This window comes from Marmota marmota, unplaced genomic scaffold (genome assembly GCF_001458135.2).
Source record: "Marmota marmota marmota unplaced genomic scaffold, marMar, whole genome shotgun sequence".
Classification (NCBI taxonomy): domain Eukaryota; kingdom Metazoa; phylum Chordata; class Mammalia; order Rodentia; family Sciuridae; genus Marmota; species Marmota marmota.
The window spans coordinates 7,458,879-7,471,232 of NW_025999982.1; the positions used below are offsets into that span (position 1 = coordinate 7,458,879).

The window sequence follows — 12,354 nt, forward strand, 5'->3', positions numbered from 1 at the left end:
GTAATTCCATTTATGGAATTTTTAAAAACTATCTTGAAATAATTTAAAATAAACTAAGATGACTTTAAAGACATTTTATAAGCTCTTTATAAATGGAGGGATGAAGGTTTTTGAAAGTTATAAAAATTAATTTTACTTTTGTCAATCCAGATTTTATATATTTGATTTACTTAGAGGTGTATGTATCTTATATGATCAAACATTTTAATTTCAGTAGACACAAAAAGGTTCAGTGGCTTAGAACAAATGTAAATAAGATGAAAATAGCTGACCTGTCTCAGAGAACGAAGGGTGGGTGAGATGGTGGAGGCTGGGCCACAGGCATGGCTGTTCCAAGCCTCCTGAGTCAGCAGGAGAAAAGTGTTATGGTTCAGATTGAGGTGTCCCCCGCCTCCAAACTCCTGTACTAGTGCAGAAATAGTCAGAGGAGAAATGATTAGATTGTAAGAGCTATAACCTTATCAGTAACTGGGTGGTAACTGTAGGCAGGTGGAACGTGGCTGGAGGAGGTGGGTCACTGGGGTGTGCCCTGGACGAGTTCTTCTTCGCTGCAGCCCCTGCCCCTCTCTTTCTCTGCCTCCTGTTTGACATAGGTGGAGCAGTGCTCCTTTGCCACACCTTTTCACCTCCATAAGAGCACATCCTTTCGCCATGGTGTTCTGCCTTATCTTGGGCCCAGAGCAATGGAGTCAACAGACCATGGACTAGATCTTGGAAATCATGAGCCAAAATAAATGTTTCCTCTTCTGTTTATTTTCTTGTTCTTGTCTTGGGATACAGCAGTGAAAAGCTCACTAACACTAACACCATCAAGTTGCTATTGCTTCTTGTAGGAGGCCAAGGCTGATATGTTGATACCCTGTCTGCTGGAAACAGCAGATTTATGTTACCAATGTGCTAGGAGGCATTGGGCTGATGGAAAACACAACAAAGCCAAACCAAAACAGCATGCAGTAGAAGCGAGGTGGGGTCTGGATGTACAACTGGGAGACTGTGGGCAAAACTAACTGAGGAGCCACAGTAATGGGAAAAAGAACCAAACCAGCTCAAGGTATGGGCGCAGCTAAGTATCTAACTGGGATTCATTAGGACATTGGCAGATGCTTGGCTGGAGGTACCCTCCTGGTTCTCCAGATCCCCACAAGTCCCATCTCAAAGGGACTTGGCAAACAGATGTGCCAGTTTCACCTGAAGAGTGTGAGAGCCCCTTCCAAGTGCTGCTGGTGATCAAGGAGGCATGGACCCTGCCACCTGAGGCTGTGCTTGTGCTTTGGCCCTCCAGAGGTCATCTGCTATCTCTGTCCCTCTGCCTCTGCCCAGCCTGCCTTGGCTCAGCTTCAGGAAGCCTCAGGTCCAAGCAGTCCCCAGGTGACCACCCCACCCCAGGCCCTGACTTCTCTGAAGCCCAACCGTGAGCTTATTTACCCTCACTTAGAGCTGCTTTGCAGATTTAGGAAGAATAAAAGTAATGAATGAATGAATTCCTGTATAAAGATGATTTTTGCCTTGCTTAAGGCTAAAAAAAGAATATCAATCAATCAATCAACAGCTATTAATAATTCCCTCTTTAAATTCTACAAGTATTTTTTGAACCCGTTGTTTGCCATGGGCAGCCACTAAGTAAACTTGAGTACATGAGTCTCCACAAATCCATAAGAAATGGGAAGTCGACGTATTAGAAAGTGAATGGTGGTGTGGTAGGGGGGGCACTCAGCGAGTCAGCAGGGTAGCTAGTGGCTGGAAAATGTGCAAGAAGAGTCACTCCTGGGAAGAGAGCCGTGACAGGCAGCAGAAACAAGGTAGAAAAGGCCTCCACTCATTCTGGCAGGGCAGGAAGGTCTGTGAAAGAGAAGCTACATTTCACAGACAGCCAAGAAGAGGGTGCTGCAGAGAAGCCTGGAGAAAGGACAGGGAAAGACACTGAGAATGAAGAAGGGCCACCAGAGAGCTCCTCTGGCCAGAGCGCAGGAAGCAGGGCAGAGAGGAGGCAGGACAGGACAGGGAGGAGGGGAAAGGAGAGAAAGGACCTCAGGGGACAAACCAGGGTGACCTGTAGGAAAGGTTATTGGGAAATTTAAAAAATGGGGTGACTCTACCAAGCTATAGAGCTCCATGGTTAACGTTCTCTGAGTTCATAGACTTTCCTGATAGTTCATTAACTTGAAGGAGTAGTGAAAACTTTATGTACCCTTTGCTCTATATTTCTGAACTCTTTTTCTTTCTGTTTTATATGAAATTCAATTTGTAGTCAACATTAAAGTTTAGCAATAAATATTTCTCAACTGATTTTTTTTAGCAAAAATGTTAAAATAACAGTCTTGATTTACTACACAAAAATGCTGTGTGTGTGTGTGTGTGTGTGTATAAATTGTTAACGTTTTAAATGATGGATTAAAAAGATTTTATTATGTAAATATGCAAAGTCAATCCTTGTAGGTATGTTTCCATTTCATAATAAGTTATTTTATCCTGTCAAAAGGAAAATGGTACATAGCTGTTTAGGAACACGTTCATGTAATATTGAATCTAAAGCAAATTGATATAAATTGAATCACCCATTATCGTTGAGTTCTATATTATATTGAAGATGGGTTTACAAGGTAAAGTAGTATCCTAAGATGCAATAAAATAATAAGGGATATTTAAAACAATACATTAAATATTTAAAGAAAATTACCAATAAATTGTTAAAACAATTATACAGGATCTATACAAAGAAAAGTACATATTTAGAGAGGGAACATAGAAGAACACACCAGGAATCTTATCATGCTACTGAATGGTACGATATTGTAATCTCTCAATAGATCCATCAATAAAGTTCAAAGTACACCCGATAAAAGTCCCAAGACAATTTTCCAGAAAAATACACATATATATATACACTCTACAAAAATTTAGACATAATTTTTGGGTGGAGGGGTTCCACAAATCCCCCAAAGTCTATGTGTGGACTCTACAGAACTCCTGTTGGAGATATACATATATGTTGATATGGAAAGATGTCACAATTAAATGAAAAAAACACAGCTTGAAAATAGCAAATAAAGTCTGAGTGCATCTTTATTAAAATATATACTTATATGTACTCATTAAAAATTCTGAAGGGTCACAAGCAGATAATAGAGAATCACAGATCTATCCTTTTTTAGTTTTTCTATCACTGTTGCACGGGGTTCAAAAATCGTAAAGTAATATATATATATATATATATGCATATACACACACATACACACATATACATATACCTTACAATTCAAAGCAAATTTAACAAACTCAGTAGATAACATTGTGAGTCTGAATGTGTAACTATTCATGTCCAGTTCCCCAAGCCCAGTGCTTTGGGAGAGAGATCCACCTTATTTGCTGTCGGTTCTTGAAATGAAGTCCCCAGTAAAAACCCAAAGCTATTCCTTCAGCTGCTTCCAGATGGGTTTGATCTGTTGATGTCGTCTAATTACTGATTTTATGGTTCTGCTCACAGTGTTAGTGGCTATTTCTGCATTTGTTTATCCATTCTTCGTGCAGGCTATCAGGAACCAGGTGTTAGGCATTGATGTAATTTATTATTTCCACAAGTGCACATTTTCACACTGTGGGCTTTCTTTAAGTGGCGTAACCCATATAAACTGTGATTAGAACAAACGTTTGTTTCAGGAAGTCTTAAAAACCATCCAGCTCCACGTGTATGCAAATGTTTCCTGTGAAAAGTTATTAGGGAAAACAAGAGAGAAATGCAAGTGTTCTTGGATGTGATGAAGTGTCTCATTCCTTCTTTTAAAGAATTTCCTGGAGCTTACAAAACTCAACGAGCAAAGAGCAGTAACATTGAGAAAGCATTAAACAACTGGAAGAATGAAACAGTGTGTTCATGTTTTCACACTCAAGACTTTCTAATTTAGAAGCCAGTACTTCTGATGAGAGAGCTGTCCAGGCCAAAAGAAGCCAATGTGTCAACCATAACCCAATAAATGGAATTGCCATTCACACCTCATCCTTTTTTATTTTATTATCTGCCTTTGATATTTATTCATTTGTCCTGTTAGGAATTAAAGCTCTTAAACTTTTAGAGAATAAAATAATCATGAAAGTACAAAAGCAGCCCTGAGATGAAGACAGGCCTTTTTAATCATATTAGATAACTATTTCTTAGGAACTCAAATGCTTCCACAAACTAGCCAAGGATAATTAATACAAGCTGTAGACTATGCTTTTAGTTTGGGTTTTAATATCTTCAAAACGTAGTGTCAAGACCAAAAACACTCTGTACCGAAGTGGAGAAACTTCATCTGTGGTGAATTATATCTCATGAATGATTTCAGAGATTTGATTTCTTATAAGATGAGAGAGAGAAAGAGAGAGGTGCACATTAACCATTAATGACCTTTGGGATGTTTAATCCACAAAAGTTCAGATTGTTGCTGTTTATCAGTCATTATTAACTGGGAAGAATCCCTCAATGCCAAGAGATGTGAATTCAGAACCACATTAGCAGATAATCCATCAATTTTTTTTTCCTTAAAAAAGATTGATTAGATAGGCCTCTCCTCTTCAGGTGGTGTGAATTTACTGGTAAATCACTGATCATGAGGCAAGATATTTCTCAATTCTCTACCACTGAGACATTTTAGGGAAAAAAAAAAAAAACTACATGTGGAGCTTAAATTTGCCATTGCATGAAGGGAGTCTCTTAAGAAGGCAGGGAATATAAGATTAAGAATGTGCTATCTCATTCATTTTACATTTACTTGGAGAGCATTTACTGTTGCTTATCACGATCCAGGTGTTTGGTGTGTAAATATGAATAAAATACATCCAAGTCCATTTACCTTTATTTCTTCTGAATTTTTGTTCTTAAAAATCTTTGAGGATGTTGAATTGTAAGAAAAAGGTGTTCATCATATATAACAAGAATGGGAAGTTATACTACATGTAGGTATAATATGTCAAAATATACTCTATTGTCATATATGTCTAAAAAGAATAAATAAAAAAGAAAAAGTGTGATCATAAATATTAATTATTTTTTTCTGACGTCTCACTATGTTGCCCAGGTTGGCCTTGAGTTTAGGATTGTCCTGCTTCAGTCTCCTGAACAGCTTGGATCACAGGTATATGATTCCATGCCTGCTTCTTAACTGTTTTTAAGGCAAAGATACTCATAAAATTATGCAAATAAAATAAATCTCAAGTCATAAAAAACAAAGCTGAAGTAGGGTTGCAACTATTTCATTTATATATACATATAGAAATCCCTTCATATATATGTGTATGTATGCTATGTGTGTATATACACACTATATATATATATATATATATATAGAGAGAGAGAGAGAGAGAGAGAGAGAGAGAGAAGGTTTTATGGAATTCAAATTTAAGTGAATATCCTGCGCCCCCCCTTTCGATTTGGTATTTGGGGATGGATCTCAGGGGCACTCGACCAATGGGACACATCCATGGCCCTATTTTGTATTTTATTAGAGACAGGGTCTCAATGAGTTGCTTAACACATCACTGTTGCTGAAGTTGGCTTTGAACTCATGATCCTCCTGCCTCAGCCTCCAGAGCCTCTGGGATTACAGGAGTGCACCACTGTGCCCGGTTGATATCCTGAATTTTTATTTGCTAAATCTGGTCACCATAAACTGAGCCAAAAATCTTTCAGGCCTTCTAATTTTGAGCTGACCTGTGGGTGCTCACTGCTGGGGCGTGCAGGGCTCAGGCACACAGGAGGGCCTCGATAACCGCTATTAATGAGTCATTCGCTAGTAATAAACTTGAAGTGAGGCCCAGTGCTACTGTTCTTTTCTGAAAGAATAAAAAGTACTTCAGGCACTGACTACAGCATCTAAATGTTTCCATACTAATAATGCACTACATTTTCTATTGATTTTGAAGCTAATAATTCAGAGAGCTATAAAACTGTTTAGAGCCCTTAGGGGGCCAGAATTTGTGAAGACTGATTTTCTCAGGCAAGCATCCAACTTGGTAGAAATCTCTGCGAGTCACATCACTTTTCTGGATCTGTTTATGTATCTTTAAAATAAGGGAAGCAGACATGCAGCTCTGCTTCTATTGATTCCTCTATCTGAAATGTTCTCTCTGTCTAAATCTTTTCTAAATCTTGTCTGGATTCATGGGTCTGCTAGAAGTCGTTCCTATTCTTTCCAATTACCTCAGCACTTCTCTTGTGATAGGTATAATTTAAACCTTTTATTCTAGATATTCATGTACTTGTTTCCCATACAAGAGTGACACTCTCTGGAGCCAGAAATACTCGGCAATTCACCTTTATAACCCCCACCTTGCCAAGCACCAAGTTCCTCATTTTGTTTAATGCCTATGTTGTGGCCTGAGGAATCAGCCTTTTTTAGGGGCAGTTTTGCAGAAGTTGTTGGCTAAGCATTTTCTGATTCAAATCAGATCTTTTAAATCCCCTGCCTTGTACAGATCTAAGCAGTAGCACACAGGAATAAAAATAGCTAAAGCAATGAATATATGATTGATACACTTCTGAGGTTGTGCATTTGCAGCAGGAAGCCTCAGCATTGTAAAAGGATGATTGCAGGTACTTAGGGACTGAGCAGATAATCTGCTCTACTCTAGCAGAGGATTGGCAGCCAAACTAGTCCTACATGCTAATTTATTACAAACTGAGACATTATTTGCAAGGAATAGTCATGAAAATGAGTTTAAGTCATAAAGTATTTCTCAAGAAATGAACACTGAGAAAGCTCAAATACAGGTACCAAACTCAAACATTGGGCTGGGGATAGAGCTCAGCTGGTAGAGTACTTGCTTCGCATGCACAAGGCCCTTCGTTCATTTCACAGCACTGAAAAAAAGAAAGAAAGGAAGAAAGAAAACTCAAATCTTTACAAAACAAATATTGTGTAATGTTTGCTTTCTTAACTTGGAGAAGAAATGAGATGCTTTGGAGGTTGAGCTTTTCCAAGGAAGAAAGTTCTACTTAGCACCTGGAGAGGAGCACAAAAAAGCCATGAGCAGGACAAGGTCACCCAGGCGGGACCACAAAGAGTAACTCATGTCCTGTGTTTACAGGGTTTGGCATGAATGGCCCCAAGGTGCCTCACCAGCTGCCTGGGTTTCTCTCGTGTGACGTGTTCACCAGAAGCCACTTGAGAAGATGTTTCTGAGAAATAAGTCATACTAACTGAAACGACAAGCAGCCTGTTTTCCACTCTTGCTCTTTGGCTGGTGACAATAAAGAATGAAGGAACACACTTTGGGGAAGTCAGCCATTTGACACAAAGGGTGGCTAATAAGAAAAATCAGGGTCTTTCTCTGTGTTTTTAGCAAATACCTCACAGGCCCCATGATTATTTGAACTGTGAGGAATTTCATTATTGGCATGAACTCTTGAGTTTTATCAGCCATGGTTACTTCTACCTAAACTGTCTGTTATTAAATCAGGTACTGGTTAATATACCTCTAACTCACCAAAAATGAGCCCAAGGCAGGGGGTGGATATTTCCTTTATGGCCCTGTTCTCTATCTTGGTTCAGATGTCAATATCTCAGAGAAAAGAGGGATACCTTTCCCTACTGGGGGAAAGACACAAGTCCTTTCCTTGTCTCCAGACATCCCAGAAAGACCTTTTATATAACAGCAATAGTGAGAGAACAACAGTGTTATGGTTTGGATATAAGTTGTCCCCCAAAAGCTCATGGGTGGAACAATGCGAGAGTGTTCAGAGGTGAAATGATTAAATCACGAGAGCTATGACCTAATCAGTGCATCAATCTTCTAATATGGACTAACTGGGTGGTAAGTGTGGGCAGGTGGCATGTGACTGGAAGACGCAGGTCACTGGGGTGTGTCTTTGGGGTTTCTATTTTGTGCCTGGTGAGCAGAGCTCTTTCTCTGCTTTCTGCTTCTGGCTATGTCCCCAGCTGCTTTCCTCTGCCACGCCTTCTGCCATCATGTCCTGCCTCACCTTGGGCCAAGAGGGAAGGAGTCAGCCGACCATGGACTGACTCAACTTCTGAAACCACAAGCCAAAATAAAGTTTTTCTCCTCTTGTTCTTGTCAGGTTTTGGTTACAGCAAAAACAGTGAAGAAAATTATACACACACACACACACACGCGCACACACACACACACACATATATATATATATATATATGTTGTGTGTGTATATATATAGTATTTGAGCTATATTGTTAGTTTTATAAAACAATACTATAGTATGATCTCATTTTTGTAATAAAAACACACATGTACATATCATATATATATGCTTACAAACAAGTAATCTCTCCGTGTATATATGTGCATGTGTGTGCACATGTGTCTTTATTAACATATAATTGTATTAGATTCCATTAAATGAATGTACCATAACCCAATTCCTATTACAAGTGATGAGATAAACATCTTTGTATATACATCTTTGTACAGGTTTCTTTAAGGACTGATTTCTAGATGTAAAATTGATGGGCCAAAAAGCAGACCTATTAAGAGTTTGTACACATGCTTTTCTGGACTGCCAGAAAGGGGGAATTAGGCTAAAAATCTTTTGTGGGATTTTCTGTAGGCCTCAGGAACAGGCTTCTCTGTCATCCACTCACTTACTGGTCCTGTCTGCTCTACCATCCTAGTGACCATACAAGAGCTCATCCATGCCCTAGCTAACAAAGGGTGTCATTTTGTTTAATTTTATTTTTTTATTTTTTAATTATTTTTATTATTTTTTTATTGGTTGTTCAAAACATTACAAAGCTCTTGACATATCATATTTCATACATTAGATTCAAGTGGGTTATGAACTCCCAATTTTACCCCAAATACAGATTGCAGAATCACATCGGTTACACATCCACATTTTTACATAATGCCCTATTAGTAACTGTTGTATTCTGCTACCTTTCCTATCCTCTACCATCCCCCCTCCCTCCCCTCCCATCTTCTCTCTCTACCCCATCCACTGTAATTCATTTCTCTCCTTGTTTATTTTCCCATTCCCCTCACAACCTCTTATATGTAATTTTGTATAACAATGAGGGTCTCCCTCCATTACCATGCAATTTCCCTTTTCTCTCCCTTTCCATCCCACCTCATGTATCTGTTTAATGTTAATCTTTTCTTCCTGCTCTTCCTCCCTGCTCTGTTCTTAGTTGCTCTCATTATATCAAAGAAGACATTTGGTATTTGTTTTTTAGGGATTGGCTAGCTTCACTAAGCATAATCTGCTCTAGTGCCATCCATTTCCCTGCAAATTCTATGATTTTGTCATTTTTTAGTGCTGCGTAATACTCCATGGTGTATAAATGCCACATTTTTTTTATCCATTCATCTATTGAAGGGCATCTGGGTTGGTTCCACAGTCTAGCAATTGTGAATTGTGCTGCTATGAACATCGATGTAGCAGTATCCCTGTAGTACGCTCTTTTAAGGTCTTCAGGGAAAAGTCCAAGAAGGGCAATAGCTGGGTCAAATGGTGGTTCCATTCCCAGCTTTCCCAGGAATCTCCATACTGCTTTCCAAATTGGCCGCACCAATTTGCAGTCCCACCAGCAATGTACGAGAGTACCCTTTTCCCCACATCCTCGCCAGCACTTGTTGTTGTTTGACTTCATAATGGCTGCCAATCTTACTGGAGTGAGATGGTATCTTAGGGTGGTTTTGATTTGCATTTCTCTGACTGCTAGAGTCTTGTTTAATTTTAACCAAAAAAGTTTTGCAAAAAATTTCATCTCATTTTAATCTGCATTTAATTTGCATTTTTGATCATTAGCAACTTTGTTTCTTGATATTTGTTTTCTTCCTGCAAACTTACAGGCAATGTTGACTATTAGACAGGCTACATAAAAGAAAGTGAGAAAGAAGAGGAAATATGTGGCTGCAAATTCTGATTAGAGGTTTCCAACTAGATAGAGATGTGAGCACACAGTCCTGGACCCTGCCCGGTGCAAGCTGGCTGACTGATCTATAAAGCCCATTGATGAGGAAAGCAGCTGAGAAGTATTCATAGGAGGCCGAGGGCTCATGAAAAAGAAGGGGAAGTCTGGTTTCCCCGGTAAACTGTGGATACACCAGGCAGTAGCAGCCCGATGGCAAATTTTTGAGGATGTGATAAAAATCCTAACTCTGCACAGTTAATAATAAGCATAGAAGGAACCACTAGGGAAATTGGGCTGGAAGGATGGGAGTGAAAATGAAGACTATCTCGCAGAGCAGCATAGAACAATACCTAGTCTCAAATCACCGAGTTTAGCTTCTTAGCTTTGGGTTGCTAGAACTAGGACATACTATTTGCTAGGCCAAGGCAGGCGGCTGAGAGCCTGTCTTTGGGTTGTCTTGGGAGATGTTTGTCTTTTGCCTATAAGATACAAAGACAGGCAATAAATGCTAGCTTTTACAGAGAGCTTGTGAATCCCCTTATGAGAAGGGCCCTGAATGCTTGGGCTAGGGTTAGCTTGGAGGAAACAGGAGATACTTTCATGGGGCATCTTACATTTTATTTTGGTGTACTTTGTGCAGATGCACACTGAAAACTCAGATTTATGTGTTATCTGGAGACAATTATCTGTTATGCTGCACCTAACTAGAAGGGTCTGCCAATCTACCGTTTTTAATAGGTATAAAATTTAAAAGGAAGTGGAATTAATCAAAATGTTTAGCTGAATTGAAAGATAATATCAATCATAGCCCAACCAGTAACAGAAATTATGTCTGTTCCATTCTTGAGACATTGTTAACTTTATCAGCAAAACTGTTCATTTTTATCAGCATTAAGGTATTAGTTATGCCAAACTCCCACAGAGAGATGCATAGACTTCCAAATGGCAGGAATCCTGAAGATTCCCAGGGCACAAATCCTGCACTGGGATTTAAATTTTTTTTTTTTAATTTTTGATATTTTTTCCCCAGGCTCTCTGATTTTTTTCTTGAAGGTCAGGGAGATGAGTATTCATATTGTACATAAAAGCTGAGAAATGAAAGCAAAGTGTCTGATTCTAGGCTTGGCAGTAGCTCTGGGAATGCCTAGGTCTGCTTGACATTGTACATACTCCTGGTCTTTACTGCCCATTTTGGGCCTGATCATTTACTTGTCTAAATTAATTTTTTTTTTCCCAAAAGCTCCCTCACATAGTGACTTATGGGCAGGCACCAGGTTTTTGTGCTTCTTCTGCTTCTTTGACTCAGAAGTCCTCAGCATTCAGGGAAAGATGATCACAGTTCTGTGATAGATCCCAGCCTTCAGTTTTCAGGGGCGAAGGCCCTAGGAATCAACAGGAAGAAAAGCTCGATCCTGGTGAAAGCCTCAGGGGTAAGGTTGAAGCAGATCACTCCCTCGGAATCCTCCTTAGCCCACAGACTTGTAAGCAAATACGATGAATCAACAGCTAGATCCAAGTTTAGGATTCTAATTCATACAAAAGTTAGCACCCCCACCAAACAATCAATCAAACAAATGAAAAACCCCAGACTCAAAGACCTAGTGAACACACAATTATCCTTTTTGGTGACGACAAACCCCAAGTCAATTCATTTGCCCATTTATAAGATTTTGCAATGTCCACTGACAATTTTATAATATGTCTGAGTATTTTTAGTACGACTATTATTCAGAGGCTGAAATGCTAGATTTAGAAAATGGAAAACAGAAGGTTTTGTTGATATGTTCAGCATTTGAAAGAAAGAACAGAGAGTTCAAAATTTAAACAATTGGGAAGTACCTGAAAGAAGCATTAAGGTATTAAAATAAAATATTCATGCTGAACTTCTAAGGAAAGATGCAGAGAATTCCAGCTGGCAGGGATCCCGAAGAAGAGGGTGGAAGAGGGAACAGAGATTTGTATTCCACATCTGGATGTTGGATATAACATTCATCAGGCCTTTGCAAAGTCATCTGGGGAAAAAGTCTTCACCAACACCACTTAAGCACCAAGGGCCTGCATTCTACCTCTGGCAGGTTTCTCATTCATTTACACATGGGCATGCCCACGTACATGTTTTCTTATTTATATCTATCTGCAGGTTTTAGAATTTCTACAGTGACTACATGAATTTTTATATCATATAAATACACATGCACATATTTATAAAGTTTTTTGAAATTGTCATTTTAAGCTTAAATAGGAATATAAAATTTATGCATCAGTTATCTTTATGATTCAGGCTGCTACTTGATTTTTGAATTTCCAAATATCTTATAGCTTTCAACAGATTCTTCTTATTCAGGGTGTGTGTGGAATTCTTACAGCAAAGGAAGTAGTCAGTAAGATGCAAAGCAAATAGCTCCAATTTGGAAGCATTTTATGAACATTCCATTCTGGTAATTTATAGTATTTGTTTTGTTTAGCTTTTTTGCTCTGCAGCCTTATATCA

At 38.9% G+C, this 12,354-nt stretch overlaps 1 protein-coding gene across 3 annotated transcripts in view; it reads right to left on the bottom strand.

Moving 5' to 3' along the window:
- The window catches only part of Kif6 (kinesin family member 6), a 394,766-nt gene that overhangs the window by 203,564 nt on the left and 178,848 nt on the right, over window positions 1-12,354 (bottom strand). The gene's annotated exons all lie outside the window — the stretch shown is intronic.